Below are 16,190 nucleotides of genomic sequence, written 5' to 3'. Positions count from 1 at the left end.
GAGAAAGAAAACCACATCAGGCTATCTTCAAGTCATCGTTGAAGAAATTATGTTAACTTGTTAAATATCTATGGTACTTTTATTTCAATAAACTGAGACTCATCTGATGGCCAATGAAATTACTAACAAAATTGCAAATTACATTATTGACCCAAAATTAAATGTTCAGCCCAAAAAACTCCTTCAAAGTGCCAGCTACTCTCTTCTGTGTATCTCGTCTCCACAGGAAGTGGGGGCGGGACTTTTTTCATACTACAGGAAGTGGGGGCAGGACTTTGTCCTTTAGCAGGAAGTGGACGCAAGACTTTTTCTCTCTGCTTTTCCTCTCCTGTATGTCAAACTGGATAATGGCATGATAGAGAGGAAGTCTTTTAGTCCAGAGAAGACTAGCCATTGGACAATGGCTTGCATAATCTGGAACGTGATGGAAACTCCAGCTCCTATAGTGCTGGTAGAATGCTAAGAGAAACTAACCTCTGGAAAAAAAAAGGTGATGGCAAATTACACAGCATGAGACTCGGGATAGTTCCTGGACATACCAGACAAGGAAGAAGTTTTAAATTGTTGTTTTGAATGAGGGCAACAAGACCACACTTTTACTATGGTTTTGAGTGATATGACAGGTAAATTTAAAGAATGAGATGAATGTTGGCCTGAAAGAGCTTACTGTAAATAAGAAAAAAGTTCTCCCTCATCATCACGGCAAAAACAGCGCCACTATTTTCTGTTGGTTAAATCTGGTATTGCAACTTGGCCACTTTAGGAGGGTTGAGCTGCAATACTAAACAGATCCCGTATTCAAGAGTGCTGCAGTTTTTCAAGAAAATAATGGTAAAGTAAGTGCATATGACATAAAAGTCTGATTGTTGGAGCCTGATCATTAGGATCTCCTAAGGGGGTGTCGAGGGCCACTCCAGAGGGGAAGAAGTGGTCACAAATGCCAAATCACTTGTCTGTTACCATGTTAAGCTTTCACTTCAGCTGGAAAGAGTGAAACTTCAGTAATGGTCCTGTAAGAGTAAGACTCCTGATGGAGAATGTGAGGATTCCAATGGTCAGACACCCATTAGTTTAACATTATGTATACAATTATGCAATAACTCATTAAAGGATTTGTAAGGGTTACACACATATATATATATACTAGATGGTGGCCCGATTCTAACGCATCGGGTATTCTAGAATATGCATGTCCACGTAGTATATTGTCCAGCGACGTAGTATATTGCCCATCGATGTAGTATATTGCCCAGCAACGTAGTATATTGCCTAGCCACGTAGTATATTCAGGGCTGCCACTAGAAATTTCGGGGCCCCATACTGGCAAAATTTTCGGGGCCCCCTTGAAACTCCGCCCAGGCTCCACCCCAGCCCCGCCTCCAGGCTCCACCCCACGAACTGTCCACAGTCCCACCACTCTCTCTTGGAAAATCTCCACTTCTCACCTATCACACATTGACAGTTCCCATCACCAGATCACACATGAAGAAGGCAACATAGTATCACTCTACACAGTAACAGGACCGCCCCCCCCATTTAAAACAGTATACTCAAAAAATAAAATAAATACATCACTGCAATAATAATATCCCTTAATTAGCCCCTATGGTAATATTCGCCATCCTGGCCACCGTGTGTCTCATTTCAGGCTCCAGCCATATGTTCTCTCATCCTGCCCTCATGAGTATCCATTCTACCCCATATGATCTCCCCATCCTGCCCCATCTGTCTCCATCGTATCCATCCTGCCCCATCTGTTTCCAATCCTGCCCCATCTCTGTCCAGCACTCTGCCCCATCTCTGTCCAGCACTCTGCCCCATCTCTGTCCAGCACTCTGCCCCATCTCTGTCCAGCACTCTGCCCCATCTCTGTCCAGCACTCTGCCCCGTGTCCAGCTTTCTGCCCCCCATGTGTCCAGCTTTCTGCCCCCCATGTGTCCAGCTTTCTGCCCCCCATGTGTCCAGCTTTCTGCCCCCCCCCCCCGTGTCCAGCTTTCTGCCCCGCCCCCCCTGTCCAGCTTTCTGCCCCCCCGTGTCCAGCTTTCTGCCCCCCCGTGTCCAGCTTTCTGCCCCCCCCGTGTCCAGCTTTCTGCCCCCCCCGTGTCCAGCTTTCTGCCCCCCCCGTGTCCAGCTTTCTGCCCCCCCCCCGTGTCCAGCTTTACTGCCCCCTCTGTGTCCAGATTTACTGCCCCCTCTGTGTCCAGATTTACTGCCCCCTCTGTGTCCAGATTTACTGCCCCCTCTGTGTCCAGATTTACTGCCCCCTCTGTGTCCAGATTTACTGCCCCCTCTGTGTCTAGATTTACTGCCCCCTCTGTGTCCAGATTTACTGCCCCCTCTGTGTCCAGATTTACTGCCCCCTCTGTGTCCAGATTTACTGCCCCCTCTGTGTCCAGATTTACTGCCCCCTCTGTGTCCAGATTTACTGCCCCCTCTGTGTCCAGATTTACTGCCCCCTCTGTGTCCAGATTTACTGCCCCCTGTGTCCAGATTTACTGCCCCCTCTGTGTCCAGCTTTACTGCCCCCTGTGTGTCCAGCTTTACTGCCCCCTCTGTGTCCAGCTTTACTGCCCCCTGTGTCCAGCTTTACTGCCCCCTCTGTGTCCAGCCTTCTGCCCCCCCTGTGTCCAGCTTTACTGCCCCCCTGTGTCCAGCCTTCTGCCCCCCGTGTCCAGCCTTCTGCCCCCCGTGTCCAGCTTTACTGCCCTTCTGTGTCCAGCGGCCTTCTGCCCCCCCCCCCCCGTGTCCAGCTTTACTGCCCCTGTGTCCAGCGGCCTTCTGCCCCCTCTGTGTCCAGCGGCCTTCTGCCCCCTCTGTGTCCAGCTGCCTTCTGCCCCCTCTGTGTCCAGCTGCCTTCTGCCCCCTCTGTGTCCAGCTGCCTTCTGCCCGCTCTGTGTCCAGCTGCCTTCTGCCCCCTCTGTGTCCAGCTGCCTTCTGCCCTGTGTCCAGCTGCCTTCTGCCCCCCTGTGTCCAGCTGCCTTCTGCCCCCCTGTGTCCAGCTGCCTTCTGCCCCCCTGTGTCCAGCTGCCTTCTGCCCCCTCTGTGTCCAGCTGCCTTCTGCCCCCCTGTGTCCAGCTTTACTGCCCCCCTGTGTCCAGCTGCCTTCTGCCCCCTCTGTGTCCAGCTGCCTTCTGCCCCCGTGTCCAGCTGCCTTCTGCCCCCTCTGTGTCCAGCTGCCTTCTGCCCCATCTGTGTCCAGCTGCCTTCTGCCCCCCTGTGTCCAGCTGCCTTCTGCCCCCCTGTGTCCAGCTGCCTTCTGCCCCCTCTGTGTCCAGCTGCCTTCTGCCCCCCTGTGTCCAGCTTTACTGCCCCCCTGTGTCCAGCTGCCTTCTGCCCCCGTGTCCAGCTGCCTTCTGCCCCCTCTGTGTCCAGCTGCCTTCTGCCCCCCTGTGTCCAGCTGCCTTCTGCCCCCGTGTCCAGCTGCCTTCTGCCCCCTCTGTGTCCAGCTGCCTTCTGCCCCCCTGTGTCCAGCTGCCTTCTGCCCCCTCTGTGTCCAGCTGCCTTCTGCCCCCCTGTGTCCAGCTGCCTTCTGCCCCCTCTGTGTCCAGCTGCCTTCTGCCCCCGTGTCCAGCTGCCTTCTGCCCCCTGTGTCCAGCTGCCTTCTGCCCCCCTGTGTCCAGCTGCCTTCTGCCCCCTCTGTGTCCAGCTGCCTTCTGCCCCCGTGTCCAGCTGCCTTCTGCCCCCTCTGTGTCCAGCTGCCTTCTGCCCCATCTGTGTCCAGCTGCCTTCTGCCCCCCTGTGTCCAGCTGCCTTCTGCCCCCTCTGTGTCCAGCTGCCTTCTGCCCCCCTGTGTCCAGCTGCCTTCTGCCCCCTCTGTGTCCAGCTGCCTTCTGCCCCCCTGTGTCCAGCTGCCTTCTGCCCCCTCTGTGTCCAGCTGCCTTCTGCCCCCCTGTGTCCAGCTGCCTTCTGCCCCCGTGTCCAGCTGCCTTCTGCCCCCTCTGTGTCCAGCTGCCTTCTGCCCCCCTGTGTCCAGCTGCCTTCTACCCCCCTGTGTCCAGCGGCCTTCTGCCCCCTCTGTGTCCAGCGGCCTTCTGCCCCCCTGTGTCCAGCGGCCTTCTGCCCCCCTGTGTCCAGCGGCCTTCTGCCCCCCTGTGTCCAGCGGCCTTCTGCCCCCTCTGTGTCCAGCGGCCCTCTGCCCCCTCTGTGTCCAGCGGCCTTCTGCCCCCTCTGTGTCCAGCGGCCTTCTGCCCCCTCTGTGTCCAGCGGCCTTCTGCCCCCCTGTGTCCAGCTGCCTTCTGCCCCCGTGTCCAGCTGCCTTCTGCCCCCTCTGTGTCCAGCTGCCTTCTGCCCCCCTGTGTCCAGCTGCCTTCTGCCCCCCTGTGTCCAGCGGCCTTCTGCCCCCTCTGTGTCCAGCGGCCTTCTGCCCCCCTGTGTCCAGCGGCCTTCTGCCCCCCTGTGTCCAGCGGCCTTCTGCCCCCCTGTGTCCAGCGGCCTTCTGCCCCCTCTGTGTCCAGCGGCCCTCTGCCCCCTCTGTGTCCAGCGGCCCTCTGCCCCCTCTGTGTCCAGCTGCCTTCTGCCCCCTCTGTGTCCAGCTGCCTTCTGCCCCCCTGTGTCCAGCTGCCTTCTGCCCCCCTGTGTCCAGCGGCCTTCTGCCCCCTCTGTGTTCAGCGGCCTTCTGCCCCCCTGTGTCCAGCGGCCTTCTGCCCCCCTGTGTCCAGCGGCCTTCTGCCCCCCTGTGTCCAGCGGCCTTCTGCCCCCTCTGTGTCCAGCGGCCCTCTGCCCCCTCTGTGTCCAGCGGCCTTCTGCCCCCTCTGTGTCCAGCGGCCTTCTGCCCCCTCTGTGTCCAGCGGCCCTCTGCCCCCTCTGTGTCCAGCCTTCTGCCCAAACCCCCCCCCCGATCGCCGCTCTCCGCTCTTAATAGAAAAAAAAAAAAGTTCTACTTACCTGCCGCGCTCCTCTCTCCACGCAGCTGCACTGTGCACTCACCGGCGACTGACAATGACGTCAGACGCCGGGGACCTGCACGCTGCGGCTGGCGGCTGTTAACTATTGACGTGCGGGCGCGGGCCCGCATGTCAATAGCGTACAGCTGCAGCGCCGGCCGCCGCTAAGGGCCCGGTTCAGCCTGCGGCTGCCGGTAGGGGCCCGGTGAGCAGGTAAGAGGGGGCCCGATGCGGGCCCCCTCTGCTCACCGGGCCCCTTACGCCAGTCACGGCTGTAATGCCCTGATGGCGGCCCTGAGTATATTGCCCAGTTACGTAGTATATTGCCCATTTACGTAGTATATTGCCCAGACACATAGTATACAGCACAGAGACACGTAGTATATTGCACAGCGACGTAGTATATTGTCCAGCCACGTAGTATATTGCACAGCGACGTAGTATATTGCCCAGCCACGTAGTATATTGCACAGCGACGTAGTATATTGCCCAGCCTTGTAGTATACAGCACAGAGCCACGTAGTATATTGCCCAGTGACGTCGTATATTACCGAGCCACGTATGTCACAGGTTAAAAAAATAAAAAATAAACATACTCACCTAACGATCCGAGGCCCCTTTGTAGTTTAACATACTCGCCATTCTTGTCGCTGCTCCTCAGCGTCCTGTCTCTCCGCTTCCTGGGATCCAACGGTGCTGTGCAGATGGGCGCGCGGCTGCCGCCATCTTGCGTTCCCCGGATGCTTTGCGAAATTACCCATATGACTTAGCGGTCTCGCGAGACCGCTAGGTCTTCTGGGTAATTTCGCAAAGCATCGCTGGGAAAGGAAGATGGCGGCAGGCGCGAGCGGCTCACCGGACAACGGAGGGTGAGTATAGCAGGTTTTTTGTTTTTTTACTATTTTTAACATTACTTTCTTTTACTATTGATGCCGCATAGGCAGTATCAATAGTAAAAGGTTGGGGACACACAGGGTTAATAGCGGCGTAACGGAATGTGTTACCCGCGGCATAACGCGGTCCGTTACCGCCGGCATTAACCCTGTGTTAGCGGTGACCGGAGGGGAGTAAGGAGCGGGTGCCAGGGACACTGACTGCGGGGAGCGGAGCGCCGGGGACACTGACTGCGGGGAGCGGAACGCCGGGGACACTGACTGCGGGGAGCAGAGCGCTGGGGACACTGACTGCGGGGAGCGGAGCACCGGGGACACTGACTGCGGGGAGCGGAGCGCCGGGGACACTGACTGCGGAGAGTATGGAGCGGCCATCTTCTTCCGGACCGTGCCCGTCGCTGATTGGTCGTGGCTGTTTTGCGGCGACCAATCAGCGACTTGGATTTCCATGATAGACAGAGGCCACGACCAATGAATATCCGTGACAGAAGGACAGACAGACAGACGGAAGTACCCCTTAGACAATTATGTATATATATATATATGTTATTACTTTGGTTATATTCTTAGCTGGTAATACTTACACTGTCTGCATCAGTGTTTCAAATTACTTTGGGACCCCACAACTAATTTTTTTTTTACAAATGACTTAAGCAATGTATGCTGTGTCCACTCGGTGTAAAAATATGCTGTTCCCCCTAAATAATTATGAAAATAAATATGCTGAGCCCCCTTGTGAGACATGGACTGTGTGTCACTAAGCCTAAGTAAGGGGCGTGTTCTTTTTTTTTCCTCCTGCATGACGCCTCTTGCTTATGATTGGGCAAAGTCATGCAGATGAAAAGTAACCGCCCACAGAGACAAATCTCTTTTTATGATTGAAGGAAAAATTAGACTCTAATCTCTACTAGTTAATATCTCCACAACAGAAATGAGAAATGGAAATATGTTTTTTTCAGCTCTGCAGCCAATCGTCCATGATGTGGCCACTTTAACATGTTAAAACTGATGAAAGCTCCTCTTTAAAGACACGGAGGCAATTGTATAAATCAGTGTCACTGCTCTTCTACTGCCATTTGTAACCGGAGTGTCGCTAGAAAATACTGATCTGTATTTTATTAAAACTCCTTTCAATGGTACTAACTGGCAATGTGGCTCCCAGGCCAACAAAGGTAATCCTTGAAAAATAATAGCACGCCAATCTGAAGTGTAATTTGGATCAGATTGAGATACTGTTCGCTCTACTCTCAGACAGTTGCGAAATTTGACCCATTGCCTAAAATTAGCTGGTCATGCACCAATAATGATTAAAAAATAAATGGAGATGTGGTCACATTACTGCAGGACTCATCTCCATGCCACGATACTGCCCGCATCATGTATCCGCCTATAAGACCCATCAGAGCTTATTGGCTAACCCTGAGTCATTTATTACTGAACCTTTCCTCCTCATTCCTCACATGTCTGTTAGGAAATACTTGAATTTCCCGTAAAATAACAATTCTATGTCACATTCCGCAACAGTTTTTAGCTGGAGATTCCAACAAAAAAAGAAGAATGTAGTTAAAGTTTAGTGGCACATAAAAGGCGACCATATTGTTCCAGATACTCTTTCAAACACAATTTGAGGGTATGTGCGCACGTTGTTTCCGCACAGAATCTGCATCTCTTGCCAGAAAACGCAGCTAAAAATTAGTGCGTTTTTGGTGCGTTTTTTGTGTGGATTTGGTGCATTTTCATGCAGATTTGTATGCTGTTTTGAAAGCTAAATAAAGATCTATTATTGAAAAAAAAAAAAAAGAATTGGGATGTAATTTCTTGTCCAACCTCTTCATTTACATACTCCATTGAAGAATAATGTTTACACACACACAGAAAGATAGATAGATCTATAGATAGATATATCTGTAGATAGATAGATCTATCTATAGATATATCTATTTATCTTTCTATAGCTATATCTATCCATCTATCTATAGATATATCTATCTATGCGTTTCTCACAAGTGTGACCCCGGCCTTAAACGCAATATCTGTTTAATTTTAAAAAAATGGGGAAAAAAATTGCGTGTGCTCCTGTGCAATTTTCAAGTTCAGAATGGGAAAGCCAGCGACTGGGGGCCGATGTTTGTAGCCTGGGAAGGGGTTAATACCCATGGAGCTTCCCAGGCTATGAATATTAGCTGTATATTTAGCCTTTACTGGCTATTAAAAAAAAATGACGTGGGGTCCCCCTATAATTAATAGCCAGAAAGACTATGCATAATATATAGACTAGAGTTGCAATTGCACTCTCATATCAAAGGAAGAGCGGTGCTTAAGAGGAAAAAAAACTTGGTATATAGAAAAAAGGTAACCTCAAGCACTCATCCGTGAATAAGTCTTAATTTTATTAAATGGAATCCACAGCCGATATAATAACAGAAAAAAATTTTTCCAACATTTCGGCCCACTTTTGGCCTTTCTCAAGGGTGTTTTTCTGTAAACAGGAAGATCGGCAGGTGTGCCGTGCGCCAGGTCCGGTGTGGTAGAAGGCTATGCAGACAGCTGCGGGCTGATATTCATAGATTAGGAAGGGACCATGGATATTGCCCCCCCTGGCTACAAATACCAGCTCCCAGCCACCCCAGAAATGGAGCATCTGTAAGATGTGCCAATTCTGGCACTTAGCCTCTCTCTTGCCACTGCCCTGTAGTGTTGGCATATGGGGTAATAAGGGGTTAATGTCACCTTTGTATTGTAAGGTGACATTAAGCCCGGTTAGTAATGGAGAGGCGTCAAAAAGACACCTATCCATTACTAATCCTATAGTAGTTAAAGAGTTAAAAAAAGACACAGCCAGAAACAAGTATTTTAATATTCTTAATTTCACCATACTTACAACCATGCCTAAATCCCCGAAGCCATCGATCACCTGCAAAAAATTAAAAATAATAAACCAACCGTATACTCCCTGTCCGACGCAGTCCAATTAATAACGAGTGTGCCACGACAAACTCCCCTATAGAGCTGTCACATCAGGAGATGTGACCACTCTGTAGGCCTCCAGTGACACACTGACAGGAGACAATGACTCCTGCATTGTTATCACTGAGGGTTCAATGAGTTCATTGCTCTCACTTTACGGCACTGCTGTGTGAGAATTTTCCCATGCAGTTGTGCAGTAAGTGACAGTATGAACTATACTGTACTCACAGCGGTGGAGGGATACAGTGCAGAAGGATACCTTCCGTCACTGTATCGCCGGTGCCCCTGAAGAGCGGTCACATCTGCTGATGTGACAGCTCTCCACGGGAGATCGTCATGGGACACTCGTTATTACATGGATTACTGCGGATAAGGGAGTGTATTGTACAGCAGAATCGAGGGCTTATGGGACTAGGTGATTGGTGACTATGTACTGTATGTTGTATGTACTGTATGTCTATGTGTATGTACTGTCTGTACTGTATGTGTGTATGTGTTTGGCCTTTTTTTACACTTGAACACAGTAGCCGGATGATGGGACTACTACTGTCCCATCATCCGGCTAGCTGTCACTGTAGCAGGCATAGCCAGATGGGATTAGAAGTCCCATCGGACGATGTCTGCCTACATGCAGCCCTGCACACACCCAGCCCTGCACACACCAACGCACACCCCCACATCCCCACAGACCCCCACATAGCTCTGCAGACCCCCACACATCCCTGCACAGCTCCGCAGACCCTCGCACATCCCCCCACAGCTCCGCAGACCCTCGCACATCCCCGCACAGCTCCGCAGACCCCCACACAGCTCCGCAGACCCCCACACACAGACACACAAACACACACACCCCTGCACAGCCCGGCTCAGCCACGCAGACATACACAGATATACACAAACACCCGCACACAGACACGCACATCTTCCCCGCACACACACAGTCTCTGCCCACACACTCTTCCCCCTCCGATCTGCAGCGTTTCTCGGAGGCAACTCTGCAGCAAAACCGCAGATCCTGCGGTTTTGCTGCAGATTTGATGGAATCAATGGAAGTCAATGGGTGCAGAAACGCTGCAAATCCGCAAAAAGATTTGACATGCTGCGGAAAATAAAACACTGCGATTCCGCGTGTTTTTTTCCGCAACATGTGCACAGCGTTTTTGTATTTCCCATTGATTAACATTATGTGCACAACGCACTGGGGATTTGAGGCAATTCCGCGCATCCAAAAATGCTGCGGAAACGCATCAAAATCCGCAACATGTGCACATACCCTTAGTGTTGAATGTGCTGAAAAAAGTGACTCAGGGGCTTCATAAACATGACCACTTCATAAAAAGGCCAGCTTCAGTACCGCTGTACCTCTCCTATGCTGCAGAGATAATGATGCCTCTGCTAGAAGCATCAGAGAGCGCAGAGGTTGGGCGCAGTTCCTGCCCAGCTCAGTATTCTTCCTGCACGCCTTCTGAATGACATAATATCACCCCCAGCATCATCTAGGAGAAGACAAGGTTTGCCACATGACTCGGCATAAAAGCCAAACCAGAATCTCAATTTGCAAACACGTTACCCCTTGGATCCCGGTCAGACTCCTCTCATATAGGCAAACCAGATCTCACACTTTGCACCAATGAGGGGCAGCACCCCGAAACACTGTGTCTGCAAATTGAGATTTTGGTTTGACTTTTATCCTAAGTCACGTGGCAACGCTCTTTAAAGGGTCGATATTGACTTTTAGGATCGCTACTTCCAATAGGGAACACTAGAGTTATAGACCTCTTCCTCTTTGAAAAGGCAATTTGGTAATTTAAAAAAAACTGTAATAAAAGTAAATAGTAATTTGGACCAGTTTGCGATACCGTTTCTTCTAATCTGGGAGAATAACAAAGCAAGACCTGTCATTAAAAATTGCCCGATCACACATCAAAAATAAAATGCAGATGTGGTGACATTACCGCAGGACTCATCACCATCATCACATATCTGCCAAACAGACCCATCAGACCTTATAATCTAACATTAAAATCATTAATTACACAGGACCTTTACTCTCCTCTTACATCTCTTAGTAAATATTTGAATTCCCCATAAAATAACAATTCTAGATCACAAGCTACAATTGGTTTTAACTGGAGTTGTCTTGAGAAAAAAAGTTATGAAAAGTTCATTGGCGCATAAATATGTGACTGTAACGCTTCCTTTCATTTCTCATACACAATAGTGGTGTTGTATGCGCTGGGAAAAGTCGCTCCGGGGTTTAATAAATAAGACCACGGAGTACAAATAAGTTGCTGACTGGCGTTTAAAGGAAATGTCCAAGACAAATGAGCAATGTATTAGGAAATTGTTTTCTATGCCGTGAATGGATTCCGTTAATACGTTTTCTTATGGCAGTTTAGTATATACTCGCAGGTAACATCCGATCCAGAACACAACATTATCCACAGTATACATGTTGCATTTCTGCGATGTGTAACTATATCCTGACTTCTGTCCAGCCCTGATTACATCTTATTTTGGGGGTTATGTAATGACTAATGAAATAATTAAACCGCATATAGAAAAACAACTTTTAATAACATAACACAAACACAGTGAATAACATTATCTATTATTGGAATGTAGAACAGGGGGAATTTATTTCAGAAAAGTATAAGACATACTGATGGCGATGTCTGTATAGCGCTGCAGGATATCTTGGTGCTATATGACCATGCATAATAAATAAGAAGGCGGGTGCTGCTTTGTTTTATAATGCTGGAGGATTTGGATTACAGCATGGACAGTCAGTAATTTGCCATTTGATAAATGTTCAGGCCCCTAAAAATCCTTCCAGTGTAAAACATTAATAAAAAATAGAAACATGGGGGAGGAGGGGGATGCAGCTGCAGAATCTCACTCTGTCTCTGTGTGAAACTCATGCTGTGAGAGGGGAACGGGAGCAGCGGATTGGATCAGAACCAGGAGCACAACTCTCCAGCTCCACAATAGAATAAGCACGCTCACTGAGCACAATGAAAAGGAGAGCGAAGGACCAAAATACACAGATTGGACTCTGCTTATGTGATTTTTGCCTTGACTTGTAAATATGTGTGTGTTTTAACAAAAATTGGAACATTTTAAGTTGCCTTTGAAGCCAGTTTCAGACAGAAATTTAACGTCCACGTCCAACCATTAGACCTGCACCACCCACAGTTCTACTGAAGTGAAGCTACATTAGATAGGAATAAGTAGCGGGACACCTCCACATAACCCTTATTACAGCGGTCATAACCTCCGAGTCTAAATCCACAGACGTTAATATGGAGTCGGTCACATCTTTACAGATAAATCATCTCCCACTCCTCTGGGAACTTAACTAGCAGATTTTAAAGGTGTTTCTGGGAATTTTTAACCCTTCATCCAGAAGAGCATTTGTTAGGTCAGACCCTGATGTTGGGGAGAGGCCGGGCTCGCAATCTCAGTTCCAGTTCATCCTAAGAATGCCGGGGTTCTGTGCTGCCGGTCATGTTCTTCCACCACACTCCCCCAATCACACCCTTATAGTAGGCTTGAGCGAAACGGATCGGACAAATTCAAAAGTTGCCGACTTTTGGCAAAGTCGGGTTTCATGAAACCCGACCCGATCCTAGTGTGGGATCGGCCATGCGGTCATCGATCTTTGCGCCAAAGTCGCGTTTCGTATGACGCGTTTGACACCATTTTTTCAGCCAATGAAGGAGCGTGGGAAGAGTGATGACATAGGTCTTAGGGGCATGCACGCCTATTGCCATCTTCTCGCTTGTGCGCTGTAGCGATTTGCAATGTGTAACACCAGCTTTTCTGTTCAGGGACGAGGAGAGAGAGAGAGAGGGAGAGAGAGATATTTCCCATTGACTTTGCATTGGGTTTCGTGTTTCGGGCGATCCCCGACTTTTCGCGATAATTGGCCGATTTCACTCGACTCGACTTTTGAGATAGTCGGGTTTCGCGAAACCCGACTCGACCCTAAAAAAGTAAAAGTCGCTCAACCCTACCTTATAGATCTCACCTTGTGCACTGGGCACAATCATGGGGCACAAAAACGGGCTTTCTCCAAACTGTTCCCACAAAGTTGGAGCTACAAAGGTCAAAAATATCTTCTGACGAAAGATTAAGATTTCTCTTCACTGGAACAAGCGGTCCGAGGCCGACTCCTGAAAACAAGCCCATAGTATTATCCCTCCTCCACCAAATTGTACAGCCGGTACAATGGATTCAGGCGGGCAACATTCTCCTGGAATCAACAAACCAAAACTCCTCCATCAGTCACCAGAGAGACCACTCCATCTGAAGCTCGGCATTGTGCTTGGTGATGTAAGGCCCAATGCAGCTGTTAGGCCGTGAAGCTCCTGGCACAGTGTTTGTGCTGATGTTAATACAGAGGAGGTCTGGACTCTGCAGTTATGGAGTCAGCAGAGCGTTGGTGACTTTTCTGCCCTCCGCTCCTCAGCACTCAGTGACCCCACTCTGTGTCGTTACGGGGTCTTCACTTTGTGGCTGCGTTTGTGACTTTAGAAAGCCATGGCCATACACATTAGATGGCCCGCTAGTCCCACAGAAGACGGTCAGTTTGGACAACTTTTTTATCATGTGTATGGAGGCCCTTATTAGATGTAGTGATAGCCTTTTAATCTAGTGAATATTAGCTTTCCACCTGCATTTAGTAAATTCTCCCATTAATCAGCATCACTTTTGCAACATTGACCATAGTTAAAATGAGAGCTCGTGAACCTATGATCCCTTGGGGGACAAGATTAAATATGAGCTGACGACACCATTAGGTACATTACTGAAATAAGCAAAAAATGAAGAAATAAGCAGAATGTACAAACTTATGTACAGTAAAGACTGAGCACATCCTGACCTCATTACTGCTAAGTAGAGAAACTCGCAGCAGTTTGAAGCTATTAGCCTCAAATGCCAGCCAGAGATCCCTTTGGTGCTTAAGGGTTTTCATCAATTTTACATAAAAGAGGCATAACCTCAACGCTTACAAGCCGCGCTCTGGGCTCATTGACCGTTTTCAATGTATCCAAATTATGTTCTGTGAATACGAATTTTTTTAACGACTTAGATTTCTTTTTGTATGGCTCCATCCAGTGTTTCAAGCAGGTATTACACAACTGGGAAAATAAAATACTGTTTTATAGTTAAACACTGCTTAATTTAATGTATTTCTTGAAATACAATGTATATTATATTCCTCTCTTTTTTTGGAAAGCAGGCCATTCTTAAATGTGATTCGCTTCCTAAAGAAATAAACAATAAGCGTTGCATACATTGTACCCAAGACTTAAAACGTTTACGTAGACTGTTTATGTAAAAATGGTAAATTGTAATATCAAGAATGAAAAATCAGGGACTTATGGAGATCACAGGATGGATAGACATGTTAATAATATGCTGTGAGGCTGTGGCCTCTGATACAGCTAGGGGGCGCTGTTTGTTCTCCCCAGAATGTGCATGCAGACGGATGAAGCTGTTATGAACAGGTGATTCAGAACCACAATGGACCTAGTGGTTAAGAGCACACAAAGTGACCTGATAGTTACTAACATAGGACGAGCTCTGAGACGTGGGAACTCTGCTGACCGCAATGCCTAATCCTATCATACCACACTAGAGGTAGCCGTGGATTGCGCCTAACGCTCCCTATGCAACTCGGCACAGCCTGAGAAACCAGCTAGCCCTGAAGACAGAAAAATAAGCCTACCTTGCCTCAGAGAAATTCCCCAAAGGAAAAGGCAGCCCCCCACATATAATGACTGTGAGTTAAGATGAAAATACAAACACAGAGATGAAATAGATTTTAGCAAAGTGAGGCCCGACTTACTGAATAGACCGAGGATAGGAAAGATAGCTTTGCGGTCAGCACAAAAACCTACAAACAACCACGCAGAGGGGGCAAAAAGACCCTCCGCACCGACTAACGGTACGGAGGTGCTCCCACTGCGTCTCAGAGCTTCCAGCAAGCAAGAAAAACCAATATAGCAAGCTGGACAGAAAATATAGCAAACAAAAGTAACACAAGCAAAACTTAGCTTATGCAGGGCAGACAGGCCACAAGAACGATCCAGGAGAAAGCAAGACCAATACTGGAACATTGACTGGAGGCCAGGAACAAAGAACTAGGTGGAGTTAAATAGAGCAGCACCTAACGACTTAACCTCGTCACCTGAGGAAGGAAACTCAGAAGCCGCAGCCCCACTGACATCCACCAGAGGAAGCTCATAGACAGAACCAGCCGAAGTACCACTCATGACCACAGGAGGGAGCTTGACCACAGAACTCACAACATGAAGCATAGGTGTGCATGAGAGTCACGGATTTCCGGTCCGGATTTTCCATGTGGCTGAAGGCCACAGGTTTGTGTGTGTTTAAAAGCCCTGCAGTAAGGGTTATGGGTATGTCAGGCCGTGCAGGCCGTGTCAGGTGTCTGGCCAGGAGAGGCCAGGTGCACGTGTCAGTCTGGTGTGTGCTGGTCTGCAGAGTGCATGGAGGCCAGCAGAGCCAGCACCCAGGGCAGCTGAATAGCCTGGCACACGCAGCGTACACAGAGATGCAAGTCGTACATGGTACTGGTCTCGGATGTGGACAGTCCTGTGCCCGGAGGTGGATATCCTGTGCCCGTAGGAGTCGGATGTGGACAGTCCTGTGCCCGGAGGTGGATGTCCTGTACCCGAAAGAGGACTAGCATGTGTAACGATTGCAAACAAGTGGATATGGTGCCCGGCTGCTATCCAGAGGATATCCTGAACTGTGTACGACTGTGTGAGTAATGAGTCTGTAAGAGACTGTGATACAGCGATGCAGGATACCCACGAGAACTAGTCAGAGGAGGGCTGGTGTGAGTAGTGTCTGCAACATATGAGGCTGTGTTTATGGAGACATATAGAGACTGTGAGATGGCGTGCGGTCGCCCAGGGAAACTGGACAAGTGAAGTCTGGCCTGTTTAGGGACTGCAAATCTAAAGCTATGTGATATGCATTGCTTTGAACTGGTGTAGACTGATCACTGAGGTTGTATGCATTTGTGTGGGGTGGACTTTAGTGCTGTGAAGAAGCACATTGGGGGAGACTTTTGTGTTTGAATTTGTGGGTCACTGCTTCTTTACTGCGTACGAGGCTACTGCAGCTTTGCATATGGTGGAGAATGCGGGGGGCAGTGTGAACTGAGGCATACCCCAAAGCGTGCTGCATAGCATTGTGCAAAGTCGGCTGAAATTTTTTTTTTTCTCTTCTCAAGACTGTCTTGCTGTGGCTCGGCGGGGCAATGAAGATTGAAGGCTTCTGGCGGTAACTCGGTGGGGTTTCGAAGATTTGCTGTGGATCGGTGGGTCCACGAAGTCTGCGCAGCAGGAGCTGCAGTTCTGGCAGCAGCAGCTAGAGGCGCTGCAGTTGCAGCAGAGAATGTGTATATGTACTG

The sequence above is a fragment of the Ranitomeya imitator genome, chromosome 7, assembly GCF_032444005.1.
Source record: "Ranitomeya imitator isolate aRanImi1 chromosome 7, aRanImi1.pri, whole genome shotgun sequence".
Taxonomy (NCBI): Eukaryota; Metazoa; Chordata; class Amphibia; order Anura; family Dendrobatidae; genus Ranitomeya; species Ranitomeya imitator.
This window is presented reverse-complemented; position numbering follows the sequence as displayed.